This window comes from Rousettus aegyptiacus, unplaced genomic scaffold (assembly GCF_014176215.1).
Source record: "Rousettus aegyptiacus isolate mRouAeg1 unplaced genomic scaffold, mRouAeg1.p scaffold_m13_p_5, whole genome shotgun sequence".
Classification (NCBI taxonomy): Eukaryota; Metazoa; Chordata; class Mammalia; order Chiroptera; family Pteropodidae; genus Rousettus; species Rousettus aegyptiacus.
Genome location: NW_023416308.1, coordinates 56,726,962 through 56,743,587, shown reverse-complemented (window position 1 = coordinate 56,743,587; position 16,626 = coordinate 56,726,962). Strand labels below are relative to the sequence as shown.

Below are 16,626 nucleotides of genomic sequence, written 5' to 3'. Positions count from 1 at the left end.
GCTTAACTCCTATTTAGCCTATGGTAAAATTGTTTTCTTTAGAGTTTTGCATAAGTCACAGTTTCCAAGAACTTATCTACAATGTTAAGTCTTATTGTATCCTGTCCTCACACAGCTATTCAGTCTTCAAGACTTAGGTCAAATGCCATTTCTCTGTTAAATCCTGCCTGCTTTACTTGAGACCCAATCTCTTACCTTTGGAACTAATGACCACCCATATTTTTCCATCCAGCCTGCCCCCATTAAGGTGGTGTGTATTTCTGTCATCTTTACTGCAATACATTTTTGGATCCCTAGAGTATTTTTATTTTTAGCAGGTGCTGAATATGTTTACTGAATTTAATTCAGGCATGAGAAATATGGTCAATCTTTTGTAACAAGAGGTGTGTTATTGCCTTGGTTTGGTCAGATAGAAGTCCCCAGATGCCTTTCACATGTCTTGGCCCTGAAAATTCTGACCACATTATATTAGCTACAGTTTTTTGTCATCTTTCATTTTATCAAGTGACCTTTTGTAGACCCCAGAAAGATCACCCGTTATGTCACATAGTCACCAACTACTGAGATATAAAATTTGGTCACTGATGCTGAAACGACCCTGTGCACAAGGGTAAATGTAGGGTTATTCAGTAATAAAAAAAAAAAAAGCCATATGCTATAAAACAACATCAGTTCATCTACTATGACAATTTTGCAAGCTAATAGTGTTACAGGCAGATTTTTTTTTTTTTTTTACTTTACATGTTCCTTATCTTGCTTTTGCAGCCATTAACACACAATCAGATCAGCTGTGCTCAAAAGGCCTTGAACCAGTTACTGTAATAATTACGTGAATGACCTTTCCAGATGCATCTGAAACCAGGTGGTGAAGTAGAAGAAAAGAACACATTCAATTTCCTGCCCTTTTTAGTTCCTGCTTATCTCCCATTCAGATAGAATTTACAAATCATCTTTTGTTGTACTCCATCAAATGCCTGTTAGGGAACCAAGACATCAAATAATTTTTTTCTCTTTTTATATATTTATTGAAAGTAAGAAAGTAACCAGTTATCAATTGATAAAGTCGTTTTTTGCTATAGTTTATGTTTTCTTTTCCTCAGTCCTTAGCCAAGCTGTCTCAAATGGCTGTTCTCATGTCCCATTGTAACTGTGAGAATGACAAAAATTCCTCTGAGACTTCCCACAGACTGCAACTAGCAAATGTCCCTAAAAGAAACTGTTCTTTAGTTACAGATTAATTATTTATTAATGCTATTTTGAACTGCCAGTCACTCAGGGCTGTAGAAATTAAAACAAATTAGAGTTGTGCATATTTGTCTATCAAACCAAAATCAAATCACTTGTCAGATTGATAGACGATCTGGGGAAGGAGTTAGTCACTGGATGTAGAAATCAATAAATATTTAGATATCAGAGGAAAGCAGTACGTTATGGAGTTCAGAAAATTACCCTTTTGAGCTATTAGTTGCTTCAGTATTGTTGAAACCAAGGATGCATCCTCATTTCAGGTGGTACTCAAAGGAGATGGGTGCTAAGAGAACCTTGATGATCACATAGCTCAATATCAATTTGTAGATAGGAAACTGATATTCAGTAGGGAAGAGCTAGTCAAAGACATGTGGGCTTGCTTGCCATAATGGTTTGATGCTTCTTCATTTGATGTTCTTTATACTTTCAACATTCTTCCATAGTGCTAACTATGGAAAGGAATGTTTAACTTACTTATTTACTTTTGCACTCAGAGGTGTCATCTAGTGCTAGAGAAACAGAACCAGTAAGTCACATATTTGTTTCCTTTCGAAGTCACAGTTAACTGGTATCATATGTCCAACTTTTCTAGGTCTATCTTAGGACCACTTAAACTGCCTCATCAGAAAACCTGAATGCTTGCACAAGGCCTCACAGCAAGCAAGCTATAGAGGTAGAACCAGGTCTCCTGATTCTAAAACTAATGCTTTTCTCAACTTACCATACCACTTTTCAGTTGCTAAGAATAATTTCCATTTTATCATAGCAATTTTTTTTTTTGTACGCACTTAAGTATTTCAATGTTTGAGAATTAGAAATACACTAGACAAGCCACCAAGGGCATAAAGCAAAATCCCAAAATGACTGAGATTTTTACTTGGATCAGTTTAGATTCATCCAACAGCTTTTTGCGGGGTGAACCTCCCTGGAGCTTTCATAGAATAACCTCTTCCACTGGATTTTTATTGTGGATCAGAAAATGGTTGACCATTAACATTCACAAAGAGGATATAAGGAATCAGTATATCCCTCAGCAGTTTTAACACCTATCCTATCCCCCTCCAAAAAAATTTTACAAGATACGTAATCTTGATACCAGAGAAATCCTTTAATGGAGCAAAAGTAGAAGAAATTTTAACCAAAAAGTTGTCAAAAATCTCAGGATACTTAAAACTTAACCCTACCTAGGACTGGATGCTTTCCATATCTCACTTAAATTCTAACCACATCTTATCTCTGATATGGTTTCTCAATGGATTAAAAACAAGAATACATTTAGATAAATTCTTTATCCTTCTGACCTCAACTTCCTTATTTCAACCCTTCCAGTCTTGATTTATGTGTTTTTTTGTAATCAGTTACCCACAAATTCCTACTGAGTATTCTAATAGAAATTAAAATTAAAATTTTAAATTTAAATTTAAATCTTTCCTAAGGGTGTTATACCCTTAAAATTTACTCAGATAACTGCAAATATACTGGAGTCTCTTTATATGAGGTCTCATTCTGGTCAATCTGCTTAATTACAACACTTAATTTTTAAATCTAACAAAAGATATGTATGTTAGTGATACGTATCTTACAATTCATTGTACTGAAAGTGATATGTATCTTACTGACTCATTGTACTATGCATTAAGTTTACTTGTCATAAGTTTATTTTTGTCATGTTGGTATTGTTTGAGCTAGGGTAGTATCGAAACTTGTCCACTAGAGAAAAATGAGTTCAGAATGTTAAAATGTTTTCACACACAATTCTTAGAATGATTTGATGCTAACTTGGAAATTTAGGTTCCAAGCATGCTTTTCAGCAGGTGAGTCACACATACATGATAGTATTTAAGACATTTTTATTTTGTATTTTTTATTTCGATAACTGAAAAATTTAATGTCATGATCATGTATGACTTACTAATATGTTACATCTTCTTTGACACTACCCTCTCCCTAACTCGAAAGACAGGTATCCTGCCTCAAACCCTGTGCATCATCATTGGCCTCCTTCAATCTTTTTTGGTAAAATTCCTTCATTCATATCCACTTCTTTTTTTCTTTTCTATCTGCCACAACTATAGTTTTGTGCTTTAATTTTTTCTGCAAGCAAACTAGAGATAGCTTTTAAAAGAAAAATCACCATACTAATGTTCCACCAGCTTTGGGAATTTCTCCTAGTGTTGCTTACTATCAAGTTCCACTATATATGTTTTATCAGTTCTCTTTTCTACTGTTTGTAGACCCTTACTCCTGATTTTCATATCACTTCCTTTTCCGTTCAGCCTAGTACTTCTTTTGGACTTTTAATTTGGTTGTTGATTCCAACTTCACCTCTTAATTTTGTCTACTTGAGATTCTTCAATATCTTGTTCCATAGCCTATGGGTTCAGGTTGGTTCATACAACTCCAACTGAAATGCAGCTTCTATACTCACCCTTATCTACTACATAATGAGTTTTTACTGACACTGGAGGTGACCACTGAGGCTGTCACTTGAAGTATAACCTTTGAAGTTATCTTTCATTCTTTCCTTTTCATCTTCATCTGTTTAATTATCATAATTGCCTCTTAAATTCATTCCCACTTAGTTGGTGCAAAGTGAACATTCATTGACTGAATTAAATAATTCATCGACATAGCAAGCATGTGCTCAAGGGGAAGCAGATATAAACTAGCATGCTAAGGAATTCTAAGCCTGGGACCACATATGCATAGGCATTTAGATTGTAAAATTAAAAGCTGACTGATTCTATTAGGCTGCACCTCAGAGAATGGCTTCACCTTCATGTAGGCTCATGCAGTAGTGTCTGTTCCTACTTGTCCAAGTTTCATAAACATAATATTTACAGTTAATATATGGGCCCTCATATGATTGAGTTGCTCTTCTAAAATCACTCTGATGAATCGAGTTTTCTTTTATTAATTACATATGTAAGTTAGTGGTTTCATTTGGGTGTTTTTGGGAGGCACTTTAACCTCAGCGCCACATACTTAGAAATCAAATTCTGTATCTAGTATCAGAAATATTTCTATGACTACCAAATCCAATCAATTCTAGTGCAAGTCTTATTCTTCCTAATTCAGAATTTATCCTGAATATCTGTACACTTGTATGCTTTTTTCCAAAATATTTGATACAGGAGAAAACTTTCCCTTATATCTCTGATGACTGTGACACTAGGACACAGAAGACCACATATAAAGTTTGTTTGTTCACTCTCATGTTCTTTTGAGTAACCAGAGACATAATTCAGTCTTTGTCTTTGGAATAGCTCTCTCAGGGCATGATGAAACTTGGAAACAGGTGCCATTGACTTGAAGTGGGAAGAGAATGAAATCACAAGAAAAAGACAGTTAATTGAATTGTATTTTTCAAAACCATCTCCTATGCCTTTATCTTAAGAGTGACATTAGCTAGTTTTTACTTATTCTTTTAACCATATTTATTATAAAAAATTTACTATAAATTTAAAACATTTCAACTTCATATTCTTCACTTCTATGTTTTGAAACTAATAGTACTTTTTAAATATGCAATTAAATAAAACGTATCTGCATGGATAATGTATAATGTATAATCAGAGTGGTTCTAGATTGTCCTATAGCTCACGCATTGTTGCCTTAGATAAATCATTTTATGATTCTTCCTTCTACTTAAGCATTTTCTATTTCATATGACAGTGAAGTAGAGGGTTTTATTCTTTTTTTGATTTGGTACTTTTTGCATCATTATTCTTGGTCGTGTGCTTGATTTTCAGTGGGTGAGTCATACATACATAGCAGCATTTGCAGTAATTAGATTTACTGTATTGCCTATACAAGTGAAACGTGTGTGTGTGTGCGTATGTGTGTGTGTGTGTGTGTGCTAATGGTTAAATCTGCAGAAAAAAAATCTCAAGAAAGAGAATGTGAAGATATAAACTAAACATCTGTCATCCTGTTTTGCTTTACTCTTTTTTTTATTTGCAATGTAATATAACAGCACCTACCTTCTGTTCCTGTCACTGTTTTTGTGAGTAGCTGTGTGGTACAAAATAGTCTTCATGTCAAATCTTTATAATAATATTTTTTGTCTGAAGAATTTTAGCTGATAGCCAATAGATACAAAAATGATATTCAATGGGGACATGTGTCATCTGCTGTTTTATAATACAAAAGGCAAATGGTAAATACTTTTGGACATTTCTATTCCCTAATTTTCCTTTTATCTGTGCATCAAATCAATCTGGTTACAACTTTAAAATGTCTTATTTATGGCCATTTTCTCAAAGGAAGTTACGTTACGAAATCAGGTCACTTGTTTTATACATCCCTGCAGAGAAATGTAGCCTTCTAAACATTTATGAAAAGACAACACACATCAGTGTTTCCTGCACAGACACATAGGGGAAGAACAGCTTCCTGTCTCCACCTCTGTGTCATTCCATTACATTTAGGCATTCTATTAAGAGAATAAATAGATGTATAAAACACCCCAAAGCACACATTAAAAAAAAAATAACAGCTATGAGAACCAGGTATATAGTATTATTGATGGTATGTTATAGCATAATTGACAATGTTTTCTTTCTTAGTCATTCTTAAAATCTTACAATCAGAGGTATCTTGGATATGATGAATGAGAGTAATTAAGGCTAAAATAGCATGTATGTTAAACCCTGACTTAATGATCAAGTCAGTCAGAACCTGAGCGAGGACATGACCTTCCTGCTTTTATGTGTGGTTTAATTTTTTATATCTAAATTAATAAACAAAATATCTTCCCTACAGCATTGGAAAGCTGTTAGAAAAAATGGTTGTAGACTGTATATTTTTATCTTATTCAATCAACAAAAGTTATTCTATCAAGTCTCAGTTATCTCCAAACATATCATCTGTGATATTCCACACACAAATACCTTCTAAAAGAGAAGATTGAAATATAAAGGAAGCTAGTTCAGAAGAATCCCTCTGTCCATTGTCTTCATTATTTCTTGAGTCTCTGGGTTTTATTGACTGTGTTTCACAAATAACAGAAAATAGAAGAAACATAAAAAGTGATATCTGAAGAGATTATGCATAAAATGGTTAGTTACCCCATTAGGTTCTTATTTTACTTTCATTTTGGAATTAAAGGAGTAAAACCGAAAGAATAAATATTCTAGTACATATTCAATGACTAAAATGTGTAGAGAAAATAAAATCTGTTGTTAGAAGTCCAATTAGGTAAATTAGCTGTATTGCTAAAGTTTTTCTTCAGGCTCCTTCTCAAAGCTTTACTAAAGTATAATTGGCATACAATAAAATGTTTAAAGTATGCATTGTGATACATTTTAACATATGTATACATCCATGAAACCATTACATAGCCATATAATGAACATATTTAGAACGTATAAACATTTCTGTATGTACCTTTGTACTATTTCCCTTCTTCCCATCATGTGTTCCCAGCCCCAGGAAACCACTAGTCTGATCTCCGTTCTGTCATTATAGATTAGTTTGCATTTTTCCAGTCTTACGTAACTCAAATAATACAGTATGCATTTTTTGGGGGGTCTGGCTTCCTTCACTAAGAATAATTATCTTGAGATTCATATAAGTTGTTGGGTATGTTAATAGTTCATTAATCTATATTGCTGAATAGTATTCTATTTTATAGTCTACCATAATGTGTTCATGTATTCATCTGTTGATGGACATTTGGGTTGCTTACAAGTTTCATCTGTTACAAATAAAATTTCAGTGAACATTGATTCATAAGTCATTGTATGCACATAAGCCTTCATTTCCCTCTACATAAAATGTTAAATATTTCCTCTAAATTCTTGACTATAACTAACATAGTTGCAATAACTGTTGAATGTTCTTGTCCATTAATTCTACTATATGTATTATTTTTGTGTCAGTTTTAGTTGATCTATTTTTTCCTCATTGTGAATTATATTTTGCTGATTCTTTGCATACCTGGCAATTTTTTATTGGTGCCAAATATTTGAATTTTACATTGTTGGATGTTAGGTATTTTTGTGTTCTTATCCTTTATTCTGAGATGTGGTTAAGTTATTTGGAAAAACTTGATTTATTTAGGTCTTTTTTTTAATGTCATTTCAGAAAAGAGTTGAGCAGCATTTAGTTTAGCCTTAATTTTTTCTCACCAATGAGGGAAAACTTTTCTTAATACCCGAGCCAATGGCTCCTGAATTATGAGATCCTCCACTTTGGCTATTAGAGTAGGAACTATTCCTAACCAAGTTGAATTCTGTGCACTGTTTCTTCCAATCCCTTCATAATGTGCTTTCCTATCTATAAGTAGTTTTCTCATATGCATATGCTGATAAGTGCTAAACTTAATATCTTGGGGGATTTTTTTTTGTGTGTAGATTTTTGACATTCTCTCTTTATGCAGCTCTCCTCTTTTAAGTACTGTGACCTCTAACTGCCTTATCGTCCCCAGACTCCCAGATTTTTCTCCTCAACTCAAGAATGACAGCTAGGATTTGCCTGCGTCTCTTCGTCCTATGCTGTAGCTTGGAAACTTTGTCCAAGAAGCAAGCTCAGGCAGTTGTATGGCTCAATGTGTTTATTTACATTATTACAGGGAGCACCCTGTCCTTCACAGCCCGATGTCCCATATTTTGAGATTCCTTTTTTCATATATTTTGTCTATATTCCTCCATGAAGAATATAGCAACTTTTTACTTGTCTTTCTTAGAAGAAATTATGCACAAACTCTGGCAAACTCTGGTAATAGGGTGATTCTTTGACAAAATTCTTTCTCAGAAAGAATTTAAAACAGGATAAATGAAAAGCAAAGATAATTTTCTAATTTAACCTATAATCCTAAAAAAAATCTGCCAGATTAACTTCACAGAAACCTATAATTCTTCTACAGTTGAATAAGGTTTATTTGCAGTGTCTAATGCCAGTGCAAGAACAAAGGCTGATTGTTTGCGATATCTAATTTCAAATAGCAGCTCGATCATTTACTAGCTGTATGACATCAGATGAGTTACCTTCTTTGAATCACACGTAAAAATCTATAAAGCGGATATAACAATGACTATCTCATATAATTATTCTTGAGACTCAATATGTAAAGAGCTATTAATTTCCTGTTAATTCCCACTTTTACCCTAGTTAGCTGGGATATTTATGGAGCATTGTTTATTTTATGAAACACTTGTCTATGCTCTAATGTTCTGCTTTTTCTGAAATACCCTCCGAGACACAGTTCATTTCTCAGGCTTTTCCTAAACCAGGAATTCTAGCATTTTAAAAACTTCACCGTCTGCTATTATTCAGCTTTTCATGGTTTTAACTAGCAATAGATCATAGAAAATTTACTCTCTGGCTTTCTGCTAATAATATATATTGTCACATACCTTAGTAATCCAAAGACACGCTGAACCATTTAAAAAAATTGATATATAAAATGTTATGAATTTTTTCTCAGTTTTATCTTTCTCAAACATCCTTTCAGGTCAAAAAACCTTTCTTTTTTTTCCCCATGAGTTTTGGAAGACTATTTTTAGAGCTGATTTTACATATTAAGTCAAGGGTGACATTTTATTCTGGCTGCTAATATTTAAAATATTTGATATGATTGTTTTGACATCAAATTTGACATACCGATCTTAAAGAATGTCAAGAAGTCACAAAATTTGCAAAATGTAAATACCAAGAGTCAAGTATTTAGAAAAAAAAATACCCATGTATAAAATAGATAAATAGGGCTCCATCATTAGGTTTAGAGGCATAATAACTATTACTGTAAAATCCATATGATCTGAATATTAAAAAAATGGCTAAACAATACATTTGAGACTTATTCTGGTTTTAGTTACAGAATGGGCTAGAATCTTCTTTTATTAAAAAAGTCTCAATGACTTTAAAAACCTGTATGTAATACAATTATTAAAGAAAGGCAAATGGAATGCAAATATAAATACAACTATAGAAAAATGACACTGAAAGGCAAATCTGAACCTCGATTTCTCCAAAATTGATATAGATTGTGGAGTAGTCTACCTTTATATAAAATGATTAGTAATGTACTTGTGCCTCTTGGTTTGGAGTGGGGGGGCTTTTGAAGAAGGAGCTTTTTTAAATTAAAAATTCTAATAAATACTGTAAATTTTAAATATGTAAAGAGTGGGAATAAATATTAACAGCCTTTTCATTCTATCTTTACAACAAAATAATGGCTAATGTTTGTTAATAAATTATTCAATATCTGTTTATATCTTCTATTTTATTTATTTATATTTTATTTTATTTTATATTTTATTTTATTTATTTTATTTATTTTATTTTATTTTAGATGAGGCAACCCTTGGTTGACCTCACAGATTTCAAGGACCTTGTCAGTTTACAATCCTTCATTTTTTATTTTTTACACCTACAGAACCTGGTCTTCCTAGATGGTCTCTCATCCAAGTACTAACCAGGCCCAACCCTGCTTAGCTTCCAAGATCAGATGGGAATGGGCTTGTTCAAGGTGGCAAAGCCATAGACTGTGTCTTCTATTTTTAATTTAGAGTATTAAGGCTTGTTCTGTGTTTTACTTGAATGCAAACTAATTCAAAACATTGTTCTCCATAAATATAAACTAAATAAGTGTTAACAGTCACAAACTGTTCTGCACTGTACTCCGGACTAGAGTGTGCTATGATCTGAACTCATAGTATGGGTGAGGGTGGAGAGAAAAGGAATTCATTTGTACTAATATAATCAAATTTTCATGTATGATGTACTTTTGCACTATCAACCTAATGGGGAAGAATGTGGCAGTAGTAGAGAACAGAACGTACTATCTTAAAAGTAGGTGAAAGCGGTAGCCTTTCATTAGCATAGTATATCACTAGCATGGCATCTTAACTACCTGAGAGGTTAAACTATGTCATAGATTTATATATATGTACAAATGCTATAAATATGCCATATATTCTGTATGCCTCATTGTCTATTCATTTCTCTCCATTTCTTCTTGATACATACCTTAAACAGTCAAGAGGTAATATACAAGAATAAGTATATTTAGCATATATAAACATAAATAAGTATATTTAGCATATATAAGAATCCTCTAGCTAGAGGATTGCTTAATTCCTTTGTTAGTTTACTTAATTATAAAATAGAGTAAATAAAACATAGGTTTCTGTGAAAATTAAATGGTATACCAAATAAAAATCTGGGAACACAGTAAAAACTTAATTATTAATAGCTACATAGTTTTATAGTCCCAGAATCATAGATGAATCAATAGCCAGGAAAACCACACTTCTCAAACACAATATTTTCACAGATTAAGGCCTAGATAGAAATTAAACAACTGCCAGAAGTCTCCCATAAAATCACAAAGCTAGGTCTAGAATCCCTATCTCAGTACCATTTACCTACTATATTTTTACGGCATAATATATGGACAGTAGTTTTATATAAAACTTAGGTAGCTGCTAGCATCAGTGTTAATGTGTTTTTAACTTATTGATGAAAACATACAAAGGAGAGCAAAGATTTAACTTTCTTCCTTTGTTACCAAGAGAATTTATAGGATCAATCATGAACATATGAACTACAACCATGTTACTTAATGATGGGAATATGTTCTGAGAAATGTTTCATTAGGCAATTTCATTGTTGTGCAAACACATAAACTTACATAGACTTAGATGGTATAGCCTACTACACACATAGGCTACATAATATAGCTTACTGCTCCTGGGCTATAAGCTTGTACAACACATTACTGCATAAGACAATATGAGATTAAATTAAGCATTAGAGAAAATGATGCAATCGAGATATGTATGGTAAACATGAGATGTGTAAGGCTGCTGCTAGCATAACGTGCCGTATTGTTTTATAGAAAACTTTGATTTATGAGTAGAGAGAGTATACTCTAAAATAATGATAAAAAACCACAGTATATTATAGTAAACAATCCACCAATAACATTTATTATCATTATCAAGTATTATTATTATCAAAATTATCATATTCATGATCTTTAATTTTTTTTTATTATGCCCTCTGTCTTTATTGCTTACCTTTTATGAGCTAGAGTACATAGTTCATTGCTTTAGTCATTCTCTTTCATATCTTTAACTCCTTTACCATAATATTTTTGAATTATGAAATCCTCATTTATTCATAAATCCATTCTTTAAATCCTCACTGAATATAGTCATTCGTCTTATGTGACTTTATTCAAGCTACTTAGCACTACTGAAGGAAGGAGAGAACTCTATAGTATAGTTTCACTATAAGTGCAGTGTCTTTAACCTTACTTAGGCTGTAAGTGCTACCCACTAGCATATTATGTCCTCGCAATGGATAATTTCATCACTCGTCACTTTCCTCAAACCTCCATATCCTATTTTAGCAGGCAATGTCAGAAGTTACTTTACAGAGTTAACTGAAACTCTTGGACAAGAAATGACTTCACTTTCTGATTCCAAACCTCCAAATCTCTCAACTTCTCTATTTACCTTTCTCCTTACCTGTTTTTAGAGCAACAACAACAAAAAGGCATTCTCATCATTAATTCATATCTGTCTTTATTCTGCATCTTATCCCCTTCTGCTTTCTTAGTGTAATCTCTTCATTGTTAACCTCAATATTTTAAGCGTCTTTCTCTCTACTGGATTTTCTCCTCTGCATCCATATTTAATCATATTTTTCTCATCTTAACAGAATTCATTCTAAATTTCCTTAGTTTCTCTGTACTTTATGTGTAAACTAGTCAAGATGGTAATTTTGACTTCAAAGATTTGATATAAAAAATAAATTCATGACAGTGATGGCAGGCAGATAGCAGAATAGAAAGCCCTGGACATTCCTTCCCTCCACAGTCATACTGATTCAACAAGAATACACAGAATAATGCCTTTTGTGAGAAATTTGGAAACTAGTCGAGTGGCTCTCGCAACTTGGTCAAAAGCAAAACCAGCCACATCGGAGCCAGTGGAAATATTTGAGACTCTCTCTTTATAATCCCTACTCCTGATATAGTACCATACAAATGAGAGGAAACCTCCTGATCTTAGCTTTTCCCTTGGGAGGGAAGGAAAAGACTGGAACATGTGTCTAATATTCTGATATTTCTGGGGCTGTCTGTCTCAAAGTGCTAATGAGACCTGGCATACTCTATTCACCTGGAGACTACTAAGAATGAAGACTGTAGTTTGGACTAGCAAGCTGGCTCATGCCACAGCCCCACCCCTGACTCAGTGCAAAGCAATTCAGGTGAAAGAAGAACTCTATAGCCACCAGCTTCTCCTTGGGGAAAGAAGAAAAAGCCTAGACCATATATGCAATGTTCAGATTTGGGACAGGGGGTTTCTGAGGAACTGGCTTCTATCTCAGATGTAATTAGAGCACTGACAGGACAGCATACTCTAGATGGATAGGGATAACTGAGAACAAAAACAAAAGTTTCAACTACCACAAAGGTTTGAGTGCCTAAAAATCTCTGGCTAGGCTGATTGGTGAGGGTCTTCACCTATATTACGACAGCCTGTGAAGACTGGGAGACATGTCTTATTTGTCTATTGTACAGACACTAATACAAAGAGTGAAGTGAAATGAAGAAACAAGAAAATATGTTCCAAAGAAACAAGATAAATATCCAGAAACTGATTCTAATGAAAATGAGTTATATAACTACCTGACAGAATTCAAAATAATAATCTTTATATAGATACTCAATAAGGTCAAGAGAACATGCATGAACAAATGCATGAGCAAAGTGAGAGTTTCAACCAAGAGATCAAAAATATAAAAAACAGAAATACAACATGCAGCTGAATAATACAATAATTGAACTGAGAAATTCACTAGAGGGTTAAACACAGAATTGATAAAGCAGGAAAAGTATCTGTGAACTCAAAGACAAGTCATTGGAAATTATTTAGTCAAAGGAGCAAAAAGAAAAAAAAATTAAAAAGAGTAGGGGAAGCTTAAGAGACTTATGGGAAATGATTGCAGCAGGCCAATATATGTATTAAAGGAGTCTCAGAAGGAATATAGAGAAAAGGAGTCAGAAAGCTTATTTAATGAAATAATGACCAAAAACTTTATAAAAATGGGGAAGGAAATGGACATCCAGATTGAGGAAGCCCAATAGATCATAAATTAAATGAACCCAAAGAAATAAAAATCAAGACTTATCATAATCAAATTGTCAGAAGTCAAAGACAAAGAGACAAAACAGCATGAGAAAAACAACTTATCACATACAATGGAACCCCTAAAAGTTCATAAGTAGATTTCTCAGCAGAAACTTTACAGGCTAGAATAGAGTGGGATGATATATTTAAAGTGGTGAAAGAAAAAACAAAAACTTCCAAGTAAAAATATTACACCTGACAAAATTGTATTTCAAAAGTGAAGGAGAGGTAAAGACTTTCTCAGAAACGGACCTCAAGGAGTTTATTGCCATTAAACCTGCCTTACAAAATTGATGAGGAGAGTTCTACCATTTCAAATGAAAGGATGCTAAACAACAATATGAAAGCATATAAAAGTATTAAATTTTCTGATAAAGATAAATATGTAGCCAAATACAGAATATTATAAAGGTGGCGGTAAGTTACTTTTAATTCCAGTATAAAACTTAAGAGATAAAATATTAAAAATAGCTACTATAAAAATATGTTAATAAATACACAATATAAGAAGATGTACCTTGTGACATCAATAACACAAGCGTGAATAGGAGAGTAATTATAGAGATTTTGTAAGCAATTGAAGTTGTGATTAGCTTAAAATAAACTGTTATTACTAAAAGTTGTTTTATGTAATCTCTGTGGTAGCCACAAAGAAAAAGTCTATAGAAAATGCACAGAAGAGAAAGAGAATAAAATCAAAGTATATCAATACAAAAAAATATCAATGAATCACAAGGAAGATGGCAAAGATAGAAAAGGATAGGTAAAAGAACTACAAAATAGATCCCCATAATTTACAAAATTGCAATAGTAAACCCTTTCTATCAATAATTATTTTATACTTAAGTGGATTAAACTCGTTAATCAAAAGATGTAGGGTAGTCAAATGGATTTAAAAAAAAAGTTATAACTTTATTCTATCTATAAGAGATTCACTTCTGATTTAAGGACGCATAGGTTGAAGGTGGAGACGTGGGAAAAGATATTTCATGCAAATGGTAACCAAAAGAAAGAGGTGGTGAAAGGAAACTATACTTAAACAAAATGGACTGTATGTCAAAATGATCACAAGAGACAAAGAAGGACATCGTATAATGATAAAAATGTCAATTCACTGAGAAGATAAAACAATTATAAACATATATACACCCAACATCAGCGCATCTAAATATATAAAGCAAACGTTGACAGAACTGAAAGGAGAAATAGAGGGAAATATAATAACAGGAGACTTTAATACTCCACTTTCAACCAGGAAACAGCAAACATAAACAACCTGTAAATGAGATTAACGTAATAGACACATATAGGACATTCTACCTGACAGCGGCAGCATATACATTCTTATGAAGTACACATGAAATATCCTCCAGGATAGATCAAATATTAAACCACAAAACAAGTTTTAACAAATTTAAGAATGAAATCATACCAAGTAAAATTTCCAACCATAATGGAATGAAACTAGAAATAAATAACAGAAGAAAAATAGGAAAATTCACAAATATATGGAAATTAAACAACACACCCAAAACAACAAATGAGTCAAAGAAAAAAATTTTAAAAAACCTTGAAATATCTTGAGACAAATGAAAATAAAAATACATTGTATGAAAACTTATGAGATACAGCAAAAGGAGTGCTAACAGGGAAGTTTATGATAATAAATGCCAACATCAAAAAAAAAAAAGATCTCAAATAAACAGCCTAATTTTACATCTCAAAAACCAGAAAAAGAAAAACAAACTAAACTCAAAATTAGAAGGAAAGAAATAGAGATTAGAATAGATATAAATGAAATAGAGAATAGAAAACTAGAAACAATCAACAAAGAGCTGATTTTTTGAAAAGACCAAATTGAAAAACCAAGAGTTAGATGAAGAAGAGAAAAGACTGAAATAAATAAAATCAGAAATGAAAGAGGAGAGATTACAACTGATGCTACAGAAATAAAAAGGATCATTAGAAACTACAATGAACAATTGTATGTTAAAACATTTGAAAATCTGGAATAAACAGATAAATTTCTAGGAATGTACAACCTATCAAGACCAAACAACAAAGAAGTAGAATATCTGGACAGTTCTGTAACTCATAAGGAGATTGTATCAGTAATTGATAACCTCCAAACAAAGAGAAGCCAAAAACCAGATGGCTTTCGTAGTGAATTTTACAACATTTAAAGAACTGATGCATAGCCTTCTCAAACACTTTCAAAATTTTAAAGAGGAGGGAACACACTCATTTTATGAGGCCAGCATTACCCAGATATCAAAACCAGACAAAGATACAAGAAAACTGACAAGCCAATATCCCTAATAAAAATAGATACAAAAATCGTCAATAAGCTATCAGAAAACCAAATTGAACAGTACAGTAAAAGGATTATATTCCTTGACCAAAGGAGATTTATCTCTGAGATGCGAGGTTGGTTAAACATATGAAAATAAATTACTGTGATACTACATTAACAAAGTGAGGGATTTAAACTACATGATCATCTCATTAGTTACAGAAAAAAAAAATTTGACAAAATTCAACATCTTTTCATGATAAAAACTCTGAATAAACTACAAAGAGAAGGAAATTGCTTTAACATAACAAAGAGCATATATGAAAAACCCACAGTAACATCATAGTCAATTGTGAAAAACTGAAAGCTTTTGCTTAGATATCAGGAACAAAGCAAGGATGTCCCTTCCTGACACTTTTATTCAACATAGTCCTGGAATTCCCAGAGCAATTAGGCAAGAAATATAAATAAACAGCCTCTAAATCTGATAGGAAGTAGTAAAATTAACTGTTTGCAGATGACATTATCATCTATGTAGAAAACCCTAAAACCTCCATGCAAACAAAATAATGGTTAAAACTAATAAATAAATTCAGTAAAGTTGCAGGATACGAAATCAATGTACAATATCAGTTGCATTTCTATATACTAACAACAATCTGAGAAAGAAATTAAGAAAATCTCATTTGCTATAGCAACAAAAAAGAATAAAATGCTTGGGAATACACAAATAATGAGTGAAATACTTGACATTGATTTGGCAATTATTTGTTGACTAAGACACCACAAGTACAGGAAACACAAACAAAAATTGAAAAGTGAGACTATATCAATCTCAAATTATTCTGCACAGCAAAGAAGACAACAGAGTGAAATACAAGACTAGTTGAAAATATTTGCAAACCACTCAACTGATAAGGGGTTAATATCAAAATACAC

At 32.5% G+C, this 16,626-nt stretch overlaps 1 protein-coding gene and 1 pseudogene across 4 annotated transcripts in view; one reads left to right on the top strand and one right to left on the bottom strand.

The window, feature by feature from the left end:
* CNTN5 (contactin 5) overlaps positions 1-16,626 on the top strand; it is a 1,096,099-nt gene that overhangs the window by 813,850 nt on the left and 265,623 nt on the right. The window lies entirely within an intron of this gene.
* LOC118603656 lies at positions 9,620-9,738 on the bottom strand (annotated as a pseudogene).